This window comes from Mus musculus, chromosome 17, assembly GCF_000001635.26.
Source record: "Mus musculus strain C57BL/6J chromosome 17, GRCm38.p6 C57BL/6J".
NCBI lineage: Eukaryota > Metazoa > Chordata > Mammalia > Rodentia > Muridae > Mus > Mus musculus.
Window position 1 is genome coordinate 47,229,627 of NC_000083.6, and position 16,636 is coordinate 47,246,262.

General features: G+C 47.6%; 1 protein-coding gene across 2 annotated transcripts in view; it reads left to right on the top strand.

The window, feature by feature from the left end:
- Trerf1 (transcriptional regulating factor 1) overlaps nt 1-16,636 on the top strand; it is a 221,384-nt gene that overhangs the window by 88,685 nt on the left and 116,063 nt on the right. For both annotated transcript variants that reach the window (NM_001097623.2, NM_172622.3), the window contains 1 exon segment: nt 604-690. The gene's annotated coding sequence lies outside the window, so the exon portion shown is untranslated.

The window sequence follows — 16,636 nt, forward strand, 5'->3', positions numbered from 1 at the left end:
GGTAAAGACAGAAAGAGCCAGAGAGTGAGAAGGAGCCAGAAGATTAGAACATAACTGTCAGAGTTAGTTTGAGGCCAAGCAGAGCAATTCAGGAGAAGCTGAGAGAAGCCAGACAGAATCAGTCAGCCTGGAGAGGAGTTTGAGCCAGAACAGCTCAGCCAGCAGAGCTCAGAAAGCCCTGGAAAGGGTAAGCTTACTCAGCAGTCAGTCTCAGAGGCTGAAGACACTCTAGGTTTAGATAATATTTTACAGAGGCTAGAAGCTTCCAGAGCTAGGCCTGGGTTAGCAGACTGAGGCAGTGAGCCTCTGGGACGACAATTACTCAAGGAAAAAAAAAAAAAACTCTGACAAGTGGCTTTGTTCCACACCTATCCGGCTACATGCTGTCTCACCAGAGGCCCAATCAAACATCCCAATCCCCAGCTCGACTCTCCTAAGTCCTGGCCTATCCCAGACCCCTTCCTCAGCAATGGCTCTGGGGCCTCTCAGAATGGCCCACCCAAGCTAACCCTGGCTTCCTCCCCAGCCCCAGCCTCATGTTGGCTACCTGTACCCTCGTCCGAGCCAGGTTTCCTAAATATGTTGTTTGGGTTGCTTCTACAGGCTCCAGCTCCAGAGGTCAGTGAAGGAGGAAGACACGGGAGCAAGACTACCCTGAAGGGCTCACCAGCGGTCTCAACCCTGAAACAGGTAACTCCTCTCAGGTTCTTGCAGTCAGAGCATGTGATTGTTGGCCAGGGAGGGGCCTGTGGTTGTCCATCTAATGCCTGCTGTTGTGGGAAGCACCTAGGAAAAGCAGAAGGGCTGTTGTGATCCTGGATTCCCACAGGTTTTGGGAAAATCATCTCTAGGAAATGGGCAGCGAACACACATGTGGGTTTTTAGCATTATCCGGAGTAGGGCAGATACTGTCTGTGTTTTCAGAGCTATAAAAAGTTATTTGTGGACTGAGTGGGGCATTTGGGAGGCACCGTGTGGACTGGGGTATGTGTTAATGGGGAGTTGTAGTTTTGGTGAGTATGCTGTAAGAATTTATTTTTGAGCCGGGCGTGGTGGTGCATGCCTTTAATCCCAGCACTCGGGAGGCAGAGGCAGGTGGATTTCTGAGTTCGAGGCCAGCCTGGTCTACAGAGTGAGTTCCAGGACAGCCAGGGCTATACCGAGAAACCCTATCTCGGAAAAAAAAAAAAAAAAAAAAAGAATTTATTTTTATCTATGTGTCAACTTATGTGTGTGGATTTGCGCACATGATTGTAGTACCCATAGCTGCCAGAAGAGGGTGCTGGATCCTCTAGAGCCAGTTCTGGGCAGCTGTGGTGTGAGTTCTGAGAGCCAAACTCTGGCCCTCTGCTAAGGCAATACATGCTCTTAACCTGCCGAACCACTTCTCCATGCCCTGCCGGTCAATCATGGCCGTCAGCTCGATGGCCGTGTAGAATCAGCTTGAAGACTCTTGTGTGAATGCTGGCGAAGACATTTCCTGAGAGGTATATCTGAGAAGGGAAGATTCAGCTTGACTGTGGGTGGTGCCATCTCAGAGCTGTGCTACCAGGCTGAATGAAAAAGAAGAAAAGGAGCTGCGTGCACGTGGTGGCCCCATCTTGGCACTTGGTGGTGGAGGCAGGAGGATCAGAGTTCAAGGTCATCCTCCGGTTTCATCGTGAGTTCAAGGCCAGCCTGGACTTTAGGAGACCCTTTCTGAGCTGGGAGAACAGAGATGGGGGGCCACATTGGAATTCATCACATTCTGTTCCCTGACTGGGTCTACAGTGTGGCCAGCTATATCACGCTCCCCGAACCGTGAGTCCCAGAGGGTCTGAACATCTCTAGTGTTTGTCATCTTTGGCTAGGAGACATTGCTTTCTCCCTCTAGAGAACAGGCACATGGCTATCATTCTTTGCTTGGCCTTTCAGAGGATCTCCCAGAAGGGTCTTATGTACAAGCAGAACCTTCAACTTTAGAAGATTTCTTTATTTTCTGTGTATAGGTATTTTGCCTCAGATCCCCTGGACCTGACGTTACAGGGGGCTGTGAGCCACCATGCTGTGTGCCGGGAACCAAGCCCAAGTCCTGTGCAGAAACAGCAGATGCTCTTAATCTCTGGGCCGCCTCTCCACTTCCACCTTTAACTTTAAGCTATACTCCTGGCTTAGCAAGAGGCAACGGTTCTTTACCACATCCTCAGAGTCGGCGCTTTGTTTGCTGCTGTTTTGTTTTGTTGTTTGAGACAAGGTCCTTGTAGCTCAAATTCCCCATGTAGTAAGGATGCCCTTGAACTTCCTCTGCCTCCCAAGTGCTTCTACCATGCCACCAACTCTAGTTTATATGGTGCTAGGGAACAAGCCGTGGATTTGGGAATTCTATGTGATTATTCTTATCTACCAACTGAGACCCCTTAGATGTTCCTTTTGACGGACTCAGCTGCTTACATTATTTCTCTTATACTGTGACTGATTTTGATCGAATATTTATGCTGTTGTGTCCAGGGGTTCTATCATGTAGCAAGTGCTGGATAATGGTGTAATGGCAAGGCAAGGAAAATCTAGTAAGGGAGACTTGAGGCATCCCCCGCCAGCAAGGGCATGAGACTGTTTCCAGACCTGGTCCGAAAGGAAGAGAGTACAGAGGGTCTGAATGGGAACCCTAGGTCAAGGGGCTCCACAGCGGGCTGCAGACAGGAAGAACCAGGAAAATGGCATCACGAATGAGCTCCTCAGTGTGCTGTCTCCCTCCCATCCTACAGGCATCTGAAAGGCTAGGGAGCCTGGTTGGGCTGCACACAGAGAACATGGAGTCTACCGGTTAGAACCAAGTAGTTGCTGGAACTCAATCTCAGGAACAGGTGGAAACTGCGCCCAACAAGGCTGGAGGATGCTGGTCTCCCGGGCGGTTTCTGTTTTAGTGTCTAAGCCATGTGTCCTCCTGGGAAGCAGCACAGAGAGGCTTGCCTTGCGTGCTGGAGACCCTGGGTCCCGTCCCCAGCACCAGAGCAGAAAACGTTTAGTGTTTGAGGGAGTGAAACTGTACAATTAGGTCAGCAGTTTGGACCATTGACTGGAAGGTGCAGAAAGAGCAATAAAAATCTTGTCCTTCTCAAAGTTAAGAAAAAAGACGAAGGTGAACCGGGTGTAGTGGTGCACGCCTTTAATCCCAGCCCTCGGGAGGCAGAGGCAGATGGATCTCTGTGAGTTCAAGGCAAGCCTGGTCTACAGAATGAATTGCAGGACAGCCCACATAGTGGAAGAAAAAGAATGAAAGAGAAAGAGAGAGAGAGAGAGAGAGAGAGAGAGAGAGAGAGAGAGAGAGAGAGAGAGAAAACAGAAACAAAACAATAGATTGGAGGAACCCAAGCCGCTTGCACAGGGCCAGCCATCCCGTCTCTGCAGTGATACTTGGGGGTCAGCTCTGTATTTCTTTCTCTAAAAGCCTCTTAGCCAATGAGAGTAGAACTTTCATTGGTCAAGTGCAGAGGTTGGGGGTGACAGAAGGCCCTGCATCAGTGCTGGGGTTAACCTCAGGTTCGTCTGCCTGCATGGCAGGCACAGACCCCACTCCTGGCCAGTGTACTTATCAGCAGAGCTCTCCCAGGAAGTCCCATTGGCAGCAGCAGGGAACATCTGGGTTTCGGCAAGCCTGGGGGTGTCGGATCGTCAATCTGCTAAGCTAACTATGCCTTCCATTTCTAATTTGCTAATTCAACCCTTTTTATAGCCAGAGTAAACAGTGAACTCGGGATTCTAGGTTGGCGAAGATTAAATGGCTGTGATGAAGTCTCTCATTTATAACCACATCTATAAAATGGGGGTAAGAATAGCCACTGCTTTACTGAGGTAATCCAATCAAGTGCTTAGCCCGCTGGCTGGTCCAATAAATGTTACTTTTATTAGTGTCATATATCTCAGACTCTGTCACCTCCTTGAATTCCTGTGAATCTTTAATCCAGCAAATTAACTCTCTTCACTCCAAATAAATTGTCTGCCCCTGGTTAGTTAGCTCTCCCAGGGATAAGGTAAATAAAAGTACTAAAATATTTAGTGTTTATGGATTTTTTTTTAAATTAAAGTGTTTTTATTAGAATGTATTTGGGGAGGGACATTAATATAGAAAAGTTTAAGTGGCATATATTTTTAAGTTAAAAAGTAGGTGTTATTCCCAGGAAAAAAATAAGGGTTTGTAGACTTGGTGGCAGTGAGTCTGTTTCTCGGGTGTTTCAGTCCCGTTGAAAAACCCTTCGGGTCCTCGATGGCCCAAGGCCACCTGCCACATCCCATTTTCCTCCTTTCTTCAGTTCTGAGGATCCCGGGGGATGAGGGACCTTTCTTGGCTTTGGTTTTCCAGGCTAGCCACATGGCTGGGTTTTCCTGACCATCTGCACTGTACTGGTTGGTTTTCTGGTTACCGACATAAAGAGTGGATTTTGACTCCCAGGCATGGGGTGGTAGAACTCAGGGCAGTAGGAACTCGTGGTGGTCAACGGGAAAGCAGAAAGGGTAGGCCAGGACGAGGGGCACGGCTGACCTTCAAAGGCCCCAGAGATCCCAACAGCCTTCACTGTGCCATCATCGGCAGCACCAGCCGTGGATGCTATCAGTCACTTTCCAAGCTAAGACTTTGGTCTTCCTGGCCGACAGCAGCTTCTAGAGAGTTCGAGTGCCTTGATTTACGGCTCCCAGATTAAGGACGGGAAGAACATAGCCCCTCTCCTTAAGCTTCATCACTTCCGTTTCAGAACTAAGAAGGGGTCAGTGGGTGTACAGAGGTATGGGCTCTATGGGGACTTGAGAGTGACGAAGAATGCACCTCAGGGCCACCATGCAGTTCTTGCTCTTTGTATTAGCTCTGCAAGCCACCCTAGGGATGGGTGCTGCTGGAGGTGGGGAACCACCTGGAGATGGGAGTTACCTGTGCGACTCGAAACGGAAAAAATGATGCCATATGAAACCTTGCTTGGAGACCAAGAGTTTTTTATAGTCACATCTCGACTGAATGTAAAGGTTACGGTTGTGGGGAAATTCACTCCCCCACAAATGTTTTGATAAATCCAATTCATTGTTCGAGAGGAGACATTCTCTTTCCAGACATTAACTTAGAATGCTCAGTTTACGAGGCCGTCGGAGGCAAGGAAGGAACCCGAAATGCTCAAGTAGGTCAAATGAAAAGGCATGCCCACAGCTTCTCCTTTCCCACTATTTCATCTTTAATGTGATCTTAGAAAAGGAAAACCCCCTCCCGCATGGTTCTGGCCTTCAGTTCTACGGTATGGCACCGTGGATGGGAAAGTGTGCATGTGTGTGGATAATCAGATGGGTTTTATTTGAAGATTCCCCCACCCTCCGCCCCCCACCCCCAGGAAGGAAGGGATACGTCCACTGTAGGCAGCAGCAACCAGCGGGCCGTCTCTGAGCAATGTGAGTTCCTGTAACTAAGCTATCTAAGGCAGCTCTGGATAAAGCTCTGGATGGGCAGCCATGAGAAACTTGAATTTGAATTCCCAGCACCCGAATGTAGAAGCCAGATGCTGCAGTGCTTGTCCAGGATCCCAGTGCTCCTCAGGCCCGCTGGGAGGTGGAAGCAGGGTTCTCCCCAGAAGCCCACGGGCCACGTAGCCTGGTGCATATGGCTCCTTCGAGACCTTGTCTCAAATAGTGCATAAGGTGAGGGTCTCTCCCCAGGGTGGTTCTCTAACCTGTGTGTGTTCTCTGTAACATACACTCACATATACCAGGTCTCTGTCTCTGTCTCTGTATGTGTGAGTATGTTGATGTGTGTGCATCAGAGGTGAACTTCAAGTGTCTTCCCAGAGCATCAGAGGTGAACTTCAAGTGTCTCCCAGATTGCTCTCTCCTTGTCTATGGCGACAAGATCTGTCCCTGAACCTGGAGCCCACCAATTCAGCAAGACTAACTTCCTCATAAGCTCTAAGGACCCTCCTGTCTCTCCCACCGCGGTCTTGGATTGCAGGCACACACCAACCATGCCCTGACTTTCAGGTGGCTGTCAGGGATTTGAACTCAGGTCCTTGTGCTTATGCCACCTGAGCCATCTCTTCAGCCCTTGTATGATGTCTAAAGAAGGATGTCTCTTAGGACCGTGAAAAATCCCCAAACGGGCCAGCAAGATGGGCTAATCTCTGGGAGCTCCGTGAAAAGAGAGGCCGGAAGATCTGCACGTTGTCCCCATGTGTGCCCTGACTCCCCTGTGTGTGCCACGGCAATGAGTAATGAATAAAACCCCAAAACTCTAAAAAGTAGCGGCTGGGTGCGGGTATGGGTGTGAATGCTGCATTGCTCGGGGTTAAAAGCGCGTGTTATACAAACCCGAGGGCCTGAGTTCAGAACCGAGAACCCATGTAAAATGCCAGGCACGCTTGATGATCCATGCACACGCGTGTGCACAATCACCTATGCACACTGCACAACATATAAACGTGACCAAATCCCCACCAGCAACCTCCAGAGCAGACATGACAGTGTTCTCCCTTCTGCTCTGACACACATGCTCAGCCTGTCTTAGCCGCAAGGACCTTCTCCCCAAGGGTCATTTCGTGTGTGACCATAGCTGGTGCTGAAGCAACTCCCTTGTCCTGTGGATGGGGAGAGAAAGCTGCTGACACCTGTGCACCGTAGAAGGAATGAAGTCCAGGAGCCCTGCAACCAGAGAGGGTCTCAAGGATTCTCCCTTCATGCAGAACTGTCCTGGTGGTTAACACGCTGGCTGACAAAGACCACCACCACATCCATGATCAAGGCAAAGAAAGATAAAAGCATGTGTGCTTGCTTGCCTATGCCTGGCTTGCTTATTTTCCTATTCTTATACAGTCCAGGACTGCTCACCTCAGGAATGGCAGGGTGAGTCTTCCCACATGCATCAACTTAATTAATACAGTTGCCCATAGACATTTCCACAGGCGAACCCAATATAGACAATAGGACAGCTCATTGAAACTTTCCTCCCTAGAGATTCCAGGTGGTGTCAAGTTGACAGTTAAAGCTACCCATCCCTGTGATAAACCGGACAGAGTCTTCATTTGCATCCACACTGAAGCGTCCTCAACGTAGTCCAGGGACCCTGCAGCAAAAATCCTCCTGGAGGGACAAGCTTTCCTTGTTGTGGAGGACGGGGTGTGGCCCAGCTGAGATGCCCATTGAATGGATGCTTGAAGGATCTTTGTATGGATTCAGAGGGCTGCCAGGCTTGCTCCTTGTCCACCTGCTGAAGGTGTGGTTGACAAGCTAAGCCTCCATGAGAATGCCCAGTGTTCTCTGAGCTCCCCTCCGACCCTGTACCCCCTGTGGCCTCTTTATGTTTCTCTAACAGAGAAACTCTTGGGAACCAAAGCCTAGGAATTTGATTTCTTCTTAACACTACTTCTTTTTGGGTATTCACTGATGGTTCTTGGGAGAAAGGGAAGTTGTACATTATAACAAAGCCATTTTGTTAAGGACTGTGGTCTAGTGTTCCACCTCTCATCAGGCAGTGTGTGTGTGTGTGTGTGTGTGTGTGTGTGTGTGTGTGTGTGTGTGTGGCGGGGGGGTGTCGCTGCTGGTATTCCAGCTCAGGAAGGACAGGATGGCTAGGACAGGGGTCCACAGTCTATGTCTCCTGCCAAGCCAGAAGGGGCGATCTGGGGAGGGGGTTGGGGGCGTGGGGGATGAGCTGGATCTCGGTCTGATTGAGAGCAAGTGCTGAGAGAGACCTTTTCCCGGATTCCTAGTGTTGCCGCTCATTTTGGCAAAGGGCTCCTCCGTGTCCATCTTTAATGAAGCAGCTCTGAGACCATCTTAGCTTGTTCATATTCCTTACATATTGGAGGTGAATTTGGACACATACACTTGATTCAGGGTGAACCAAGGATTATCTAATTTGGGGGAAGGACGTGAGACTACCCAGGAAGGGAAGGTCATTGGCTGAAGGCTAAGGCTACTGAGATGCCTAGCGTGGAGCGTGGAGGGGCTTTCCACGTGCTGTTATGTGACTGACTGACAGTGGTCACCTTAGTTTGAGGGTGTACTCCAGATGACTCAAATCTCTGAGCTTCCCAGGATTTGATCATGTTCCACCTCAACAATTCCATGCCCACCTAGTGGCATGGCCCATGGGCCCTCAGAGGACTAGTTATCTTACGTGTCTGGTTTTTCCTTTTTAAGACTGACTTTTTATTTATGTTTTTAATATTTATTTATTTATTAAGATTGACTTTTATTTATGTTTTAAATATTTATTTATTTATTTATATGAGTACACTGTTGCTGTCTTCAGACACACCAGAAGAGGGCATCAGATCCCATTACGGATGGTTGTGAGCCACCATGTGGTTGCTGGAAATTGAACTCAGGACCTCTGGAAGGGCAGTCAGTGCTCATAACTGCTGAGCCATCTCTCCAGCCCCAAGATTGTGTGTGTGTGTGTGTGTGTGTGTGTACACGTGCACATGCATGTCATGTCCTAAGAGGCCAGCAGAGGGCACAGAATCCCCAAGAGCTGGAGTTTCAGAAGTTGTGAGCTGCCCAAGTATGTGCTCTGCAAGAATAAAATACAATTAATTGTTGAATCATCTCTGCTGTCCTGCTATATTAAATGAATACAAGTAATATCCCTAAGGACCAATACCACACACACACACATGCATACATACAACACGCACACCAGTGCCAGGTGGAATACTTTACAGCTTGAAAAGGCCTTAGAAAACCCTTTAAAACCTTCAGGAATCAGACAAGACCTGTGTTACACAAGCTGTTCTGGGCTCTACAAGGGGAAAAAATGGAAAGCTTCCAGATTATTTTTTCTCTCCAAGCAAATATGACCCTGATATATATTTTAAAAAACCAAAAAACCCTGGCAAGTCTCCAGGAGGAACTGCTATACCATCTCACTTCAGAATGTGAGTATCTTAGATGAAAGTTTTAGCAAATGGTTTCAACAGTGAAATATGTATGCATCCTGCTGTAACCCAGGGAGACTGTATCTCTGCGATGTAGGCCTGGTGGTGGTGGTGGTGGTGTGTGTGTGTGTGTGTTATATTTTTGTTTTGCACATGAATTGGCTACATAAACTATAGAGTAATTTCATTAATTGTGGTGGTCTGAATATACTTGGCTCAGTGAGTGGCACTATTAGGAGGTGTGGCCTTATTGAAGTAGGTGTGGCCTTGTTGGAGGAAGTGTGTCACTGTGGGAATGCGCTTTAAGTCCCTCCTCGTAGCTGCCTAGAAGACAGTCCTCTCCTGGTTGCCTTCCGATCACCATGTAGAAGTTTCAACTCCTTCTGTAGCACCATGCCTGCCTGGACACTGCCGTACCTCCTGCCATGATGGTAATGAACTGAACCTCTGAACGTGTAAGCCAGCCCCAATTAAATATTACCCTTTATATAAAGTTTCCTTGGTCATGGTGTCTCTTCACAGCAATGGAAACCCTAAGGTATTAATAGCATTTTATTTTTTATTATGTTTATTTTCTTGGGGGTGGGGGGAGGCACATGCCAGGCAGAATACTTTACAGCTTGAAAAGGCCTTAGAAAACCCCTTAAACTTTCAAGAATCAGACAAGTCCTGTGTTACACAAGCTGTTCTGGGCTCTACAAGGGAAAACATGGGGAGGCACATGCCTGCCAAGGTATGTGTGGCGGTCAGAGGACAGCCTGCAGGAGTCAGTTCTCACCTTCCACCCAGTGGGTCTCAGGAATTGAACTCAGTTCGACAGGGTTGGCAGCTGATGCCTTTATTTGCCGAGTCCTCCGGCCAGTCCTCTAATGGGGCTTTCAATCCATCAACTGAACTTCTAACTTTTCAAAAAAGGCTTATTTCAGTTTTAATTTCATTACTTAATTTTTAATTGTGTGTTTCTATTTGTGGGCCTATGCACGTGAGTGCAGGTGCCTGTGAAGGGCAGAAGAGGGTGTGAGATCCTCTGGAGTTGAATTACAAGCAGTTGTTAGCCACTGCATATGGGTCCTCTGAAAGAGCAGTGTGTGCTCTCAGTCACTGAGCGCTCTCTGCAGCCTTGAGCTTCTCACTTAGTGTTGCTGTTTTCACGGATTGAGCCTTGTGGATGCTGGGCAACTGCCGTGCACTGAGCTGCAGCCCCAGCTCAGCTTCTAAGTTTTTGTGAACTGCTATGAAGGGAATCTGTGTAGATGCGAATTCCCTGGGTAAGAAGATGGATGGTGTGGGCGCTGGCATTCTTCTACCTGAGGAAACAATGAGGGTGTCGTTGACTAATAAGGTCCCAACAGGACTGGGGCTCTTAAGCATTGTTTCTTTATATTTTAGCAGCTACAGAGTCAGAAAACAACACCCCGGAGAGTAAATATCACAGAGAGAATGAGAGCCCCTTGTGGTGCATCCCTTTAATCCCAGCACTCAGGATGCAGATCTCTGAGTTGGAGGTCATCCTGAGACACATAGTGAGTTCTGGGCCAGCCAGGGTGACCCTGTGAGACCCTGTGGTCGTCCTCAGGGTTCTCTATAGGAACAGCACTGATGAACATGTATGGGGACTTACAGTAGAGTCCCAGAAGCTGTGGTCCAGTTAGTCCAACAATGGCTGTCACCTGACAAAAAGGCCAAGATTCCTGTTCCATAGTCCACGAGGAGGGATGTCTCAGCTGGTCTTCAGTTTACATTAGATTCCCAAAGATGGAGGTCCTGATACCATCCAGGGAGTGCTTCAGCAACAGGTAGATGAACTTGCTCTTGACAGGGCAAGCAGGTGAAAGACAAAGCTTACTTATTCCACATTCAGATGTGCCTCAGATTTAAGGGGACACATACACTCACACACAGACACACACACACAGACATACACATAGAGACACACACGTGCACACACACTTTTTAATCAAAACGTGAAGTCCAGTAATTAAAGGCCACAGCATCCCTGTCCCTGGGAGGACAGATGAGGCAGGTTCTTTTGGAAGAAAACCCTTGAGTAAATAATTTAATAAATCACAAAGCAGTCATTGAAAATCAATAGATTATTCAATAAATAATTTGGATACCCTGTTAGCAATTTGCAAGACATCATCTTGTCCTCACCAAAATGAATTAATGATGGATCAGACTATTAAAGGCCGCATGTAGCGGCACAGAAAATCTATCAATTGAATATTGCTTAGAAACAAAGGAAACTCGTTCTGAAAAGAAAAGAGTGGTTATTGGGGCTACAGGGAAAAGGGGGTGTTTGTTCCTTCATGGAAAAACACCACGGGAATAAAGTCAGGAGGCAGCATGACTGACAGCATTAGTTTCATAATGAGACTCTCTCAGCTAAAGCCAAAGCCCAAGAATGTTGCTTGGGCCCATGGATACGTAGACAACCAAATGCCGCGCTACGCAACTGGGTGCAAACGTTCAAGGTTAGGATGATAAAAAAGGTGAAAATTCAAACATCATCAAAATTCTATTTTCGTGTTAAACAAAATACATCTTTTAAAAAAGATTTTATTTATTTTGTATGCATCTGTGTGTACCTGATTGTATGTGTACGACATGTGTGCACCTACGCTTGGATTCCGTAAATGGGTATCAGACTCCTATGCTCTGTGATATAAATACACACACATACATGTATGGTACAGCTAATCCGACAATGGCTGCCTATGCTCAGAAGGTCCAAGAATCCAGGAGTTGTTCTGTCTACAGTGCTGGTCTCAACGGGTCTTCAGTATATGCTGGGATTCCAAAGACGTAGGCTCCTGGCAATGACAGACTGCCCTTGGCAGTAAGATCAAGAGTAGAGCGATCAGGAAAGAGCAAAGCCTTCCATCTTCCATGTCCTTACCTAGGCATCCTGCACAGGATGTGGCCTACATTAGATGCGGGTCTCCTACCCCAAAGATCTGGATTAAAAGTGCACCTCCCCACCTCATATTAAATAAAAACCCCATATGGGTTTCCACTTCCATTTGGGGTTTTTTTAAGGTAATTCCAACTATAGTCAAGGTGACAAGCTAGAATAGCTATCGTACATGCTCGTAACCACTACGCCATCTCCCCAGCCCCCAAGATATGTCTTAAATGATTAGCACTGATTTTGCTGCTATTTCGGTGTAGGTATGGAAAGCTATATTATTCATTCATACTTCTTTTGGGGTGTGTGTGTGTTTGTGTTCATCCGTGTGCACACAAGGTATCCTGCTCTATCTCTGTCTGCCTTCCTCCTCTGAGACAAGGTCTCTCATGGGACCTGGAGCTAGGTTGGCCACTGAGGACCCAATGATCCTGTCTCCATTTCCCGCACCCCTAAGAAGAAGGATCGGGAGTGAAAGGCTAGCCTGGGCTACAGAGAGGTGAAGGCTACCCAGGGTCCTTATGCTTGTACCCTCATCAGTTTGCTGAGTGACCATCTCCTGCCCTCCTCCTCTCTAAGACCCTGAGGCCCAGTCTAAGGAAAAAGAAGAAAGGAAGTGATCAGAGAGATGGGGAGGGGGAAGGCAGGAGAGCAGGAGAGGGAGGAGGGAGGGAGGCAGGCAGAAGGAATGTGTTTGGAAGAACAAATTAGCCTGCAGGTACCACCGCACCTTTCTGGCTTGAAACAGCATAAACCATGGCTGCCTTCAGGAGCAGCCCACGGAGCTGCGGTTTAATAAATTGATGGACTAGATGAGTTAGGAAGGCCTGCGTTCCAAGGAGCAGGAATTGCTATGCTTTACTGGTTTGTCTGGCTGTAGAAATCATAAGACTGCCTGAAATATTCTTAGGAAGGCAGAGAGCCACCAAAGCTCACTGGACAGAACAGACTCTCAGCTTAAAGGCAAAGCGGGGAAAGGGGACATGGTAAGAGACCACAGGGATGCCACCAGGAAGTGCCATGGGACCTGAGTTTCTCCAGTAGATAAATGTCACAGGAAAGAGGGTTGGAAGACAGTCTGTGATCATTCTTTGACCCGAGTGAGATATTCATGGGATGAAAACATGCAAAGGCAGGGTGGGCTGCTCAGTGGGCACGACGGTTGCTGGGCGGGCCTGAGAAGCTGAGTTCCGATCTCTCGAGCAGTGGGAGGCAGAGAGGACAGGGTACCAGGGCTTTGCTGGTCAGCCAGCCTGGCCAGCTGCTCAGCCCAGGCTTCAGTGAGAGACCCTGTCTCAAAAAACGAAGTGGGGGGCAGTTGAGGAGAGCACCTGATGGTGGCCTCTGGCCTCCGTATGCCCAATGACATGCGTGCACACGTACATGAGTGTGTGCTGTTGCACACAAGCACATACACACTCACGCACACACTCTCACATACAAATACTTTTTAAACATAGGCAGGAAACTGCAAGAGGAAAGAAAATATCACAAGGAAGCAGGGGGGAGGAAGAAGAGAGTCATGGAATACACCATTACATAAAAACAGAGAAAGAGGCACCTTTTGGGGGATGGAAGGGGAACCAGAAAGAGGGGTTGCAGGAAGGCGTGAATGTACCAGCATGTCATAATGAAACCCATCACTTTGTGTGCTAACTTAACGATTTAAACGATTATTAAAAAGGAAAATATAACTCTTGCTTGAATCCTGCTTTAAAGTAACAGAGGGATGGCCTGAGGGTAGAGGCACTTGCCACCAAACTCGATTATCTGAATTCAATCCAGGACCCCAGGGCAGAAGGAGAAAGTGACTCCTGCGAATTGTCTGCTGACCCCGACACGTGCCATGGATGAGCAGGTGCTCGCTCAAGCACACACACAGTCGATACATGTAAGGAGTTTATTGCCTCACAATTTCACTGTGGTATTGTACATCAGACAAAGTTTGGTGCTTTTTCATCTCTCTCTCTCTCTCTCTCTCTCTCTCTCTGTGTGTGTGTGTGTGTGTGTGTGTGTGTGTTAGTCACACTAGCTAAGGAAACAAAATTCCAGACAAATTAAGTAAATTTAAGATAACCAATACCAGCCCATGTTAGGTGGTCCTGAGCAGCAGTCACCAGAGCCCGCAGAGCATCATCCGAGGACCAGAGCTCACAGAGCATCATTCAGCAACCCAGGCTCATTCCTTTTTCTAGGATCTTAAAATCCCCTGAGTCCATCATAGAGATGAGAGAGTGTGTAAGTTGTCTCTTGGTGTTCTGTCTCGTTTTTATTTTGGATTGTTTCATCTTCTGTCTTAGTTAGGGCTTCTATTGCTGTGAAGAAACACCATGACCAAGGCAACTCTTATAAAGGACAACATTTCATTGGGGCTGGCTTACAGTTTCAGAGGTTCAGTCCATTATCATCATGGCAGGAAGCAAGGTGTGCCCAGGCAGGCATGGTGCTGGAGAAGGAGCTGAGAGTTCTGCATCTTCATCTGAAGGCAGTCAGGAGTACACTCTTGCTTCTACACTAGCTAGAGCTTGAGCATAGCACCTCAAAGCCCAGCCCCACAGTGACACACCTCCTCCAATAAGGCTACACATACTCCCAACAAGGTCACACCTCCTAATAGTGCCAGTCCCTGGGCCAAGCACATTCAAACCACCACATCCCCCTCACCCAACATAAAAGGGGATTTGTTTTTCAGATACGTGTATTAAGTTGATATAGTGTAGATATTTTATCTAGTTTTTCCTTTACAATCTAATTGTCCTAGATCAAAGTACATTGAGACCCTGATACACTTGCTGTCACATCCACTGATACTTAGAACTCCTTAAGGCTAATAGCTTTTCCAAAAGTAAAACACACTGGTTTTTCTGACCAGCGTGTGGTTGGAATGTGCTTAATGTCAAGTTTCATGAGTTCGGGTTTAAGGGTGACTAGAGCAGTCATTAAGAATGGCCAGGGAATGGTGGTGCAAGCCTGTAGTCTCAGCATTTGGAATGAGGAAGTAGGAGGATTAGAAGTTTAAGATCAGTTTCATGCATGTACAAAATTTCAAGGCCAGCTTGCCATACGGGGGCTCTCAAAATATGTCTATATGTATATGTGTGTGTGTGTACATATATGTATATATACATACACAGACACACACACACACACACACAAGCACATCTGAGCTCCATCTCCAGCCCCCACATCTGTCTAGACACCGTCTTACAAAGAGCACATGTGCTAGAGACACACACTGGAGTATGGAGGACTGGACTACAGTTCTGAGAGTGAGAGCAAATCTCTTGTCCACTCAAGTCCCCCAGTTTTCCTCCCGTGAAGAATATTATGGGTTTGAGATGGTGTCATGGGCGTGTGAATTCCAGCTGGGCAGCCCTGTTCTCTTGGTACTCACTGCTGGTACCTACCTGCTCGGATGCTACCCGTCTCCCACGTGATTAGGTAAAAAAAAATCAGTGCAGTATCTGTCTGCTCCAGATACAATGCCACCTCGCTCTGATACTCATCTGATCAGATTAGACACATCTAACATGGTTTCCTTTTAAAACACAAATACTGCACCACTTTTAATTGCAGTAGCCAAATTAAATTACTCATCCCAAATTAGATTTCTGGCAAACCTATCTTGAACATGAGCTCAGTACCGAAGACCCCGAGTAATTTTTTTTTTAAAGATATGAAATAGATCGGCATCTCCTGGTATTGTTGCTCTGGTCTCTTCAGCTATCTCCATAAAAGGGAATCAGTAAACATTTAGAGAATTTATGCAGGCTCGAGACTGGGTGGGGGAAGCTCTCATTCTTTCAGCTTACCATTAAAGATCCCCCCAGCCCAGCCCTGTGGCCCTCTCTGGTCTTAGAAGATAAGAAGCAAATCAAGGCCGGCCCAGTAATGACTTGTTTTATTACCTGTGATTGTCTTTCTCCTTTTTGTCCCTCTCTGAGACCCTTACCATGCTCTGAGCTCCTTACCATGTCTCCTTCGGCAGATCCTTTATGGAGGCACAGGGGTGTGGTGAGGAAGCAGCCAGACAAGCTTAAAGCTTTACCACAGTTTCTCCTGCTTTCTGTCAGCTATGTGCTGATTACTTGGTAATTGGATCAGTATCCCAAACGGATACAGATCAGCAGTAGATTGATTGGCTTCTGAGATGGAGGCATTTCAGAGTAGCTCCCTGGATTAGTAACTTTTCTTGATGGCGCGACAAACTATCAGCCGGAACTGACCTTTGGAAGGAAGGGTTTATTTTGGCTTACGGTTCAGGGGATAGTTTTGCCGTGATGGGGAAAGTAGAGCAGTGGGCGCGGGAGCTACGGAAGTCAGAAAGCCTAGGGAGATGGAAGCTGGGCTCACTATACTCAGTCCAGGGCTCCAGCCCATGGAAGGGCAATGCCCAAACAGAGGATGAACCTCTAGGCAGGTCCAGATAACCGCTCAGAGGCGTTCCCCAGAGGTTTGGTTCCCTAGCAATTCTAAATCCCATGTAATTGCCAGTCAAGATTAATTGTGAAAATCCATGTATTAGGTAAGGCTTTATTTGGGGATTTAAACAAGAGGCTCCAACCCGGTTTTCTCCTTGATTACTGGAGGTATGACCTCCTAGCCCCTCATTCCAGGGTGGTACACTATCATGTCAGAGCCTCCTTGGTCTCATCCCATCAGTGAGAAGAAGATAGTTTTCTATCAGGCTAAAGCCTGGGATGGAGTCTGATTGCACCCAGTTGGTTTGACCTGGACCCTGCATCCCTGAGTCAGTTTCTGTGCAGAGGGGATGGGGTCAACCTCTCAGGGCTGTTGAGGCCAGTTAGTAACGCTGGGATAATAGATGTCTCCAGCTGCTCCT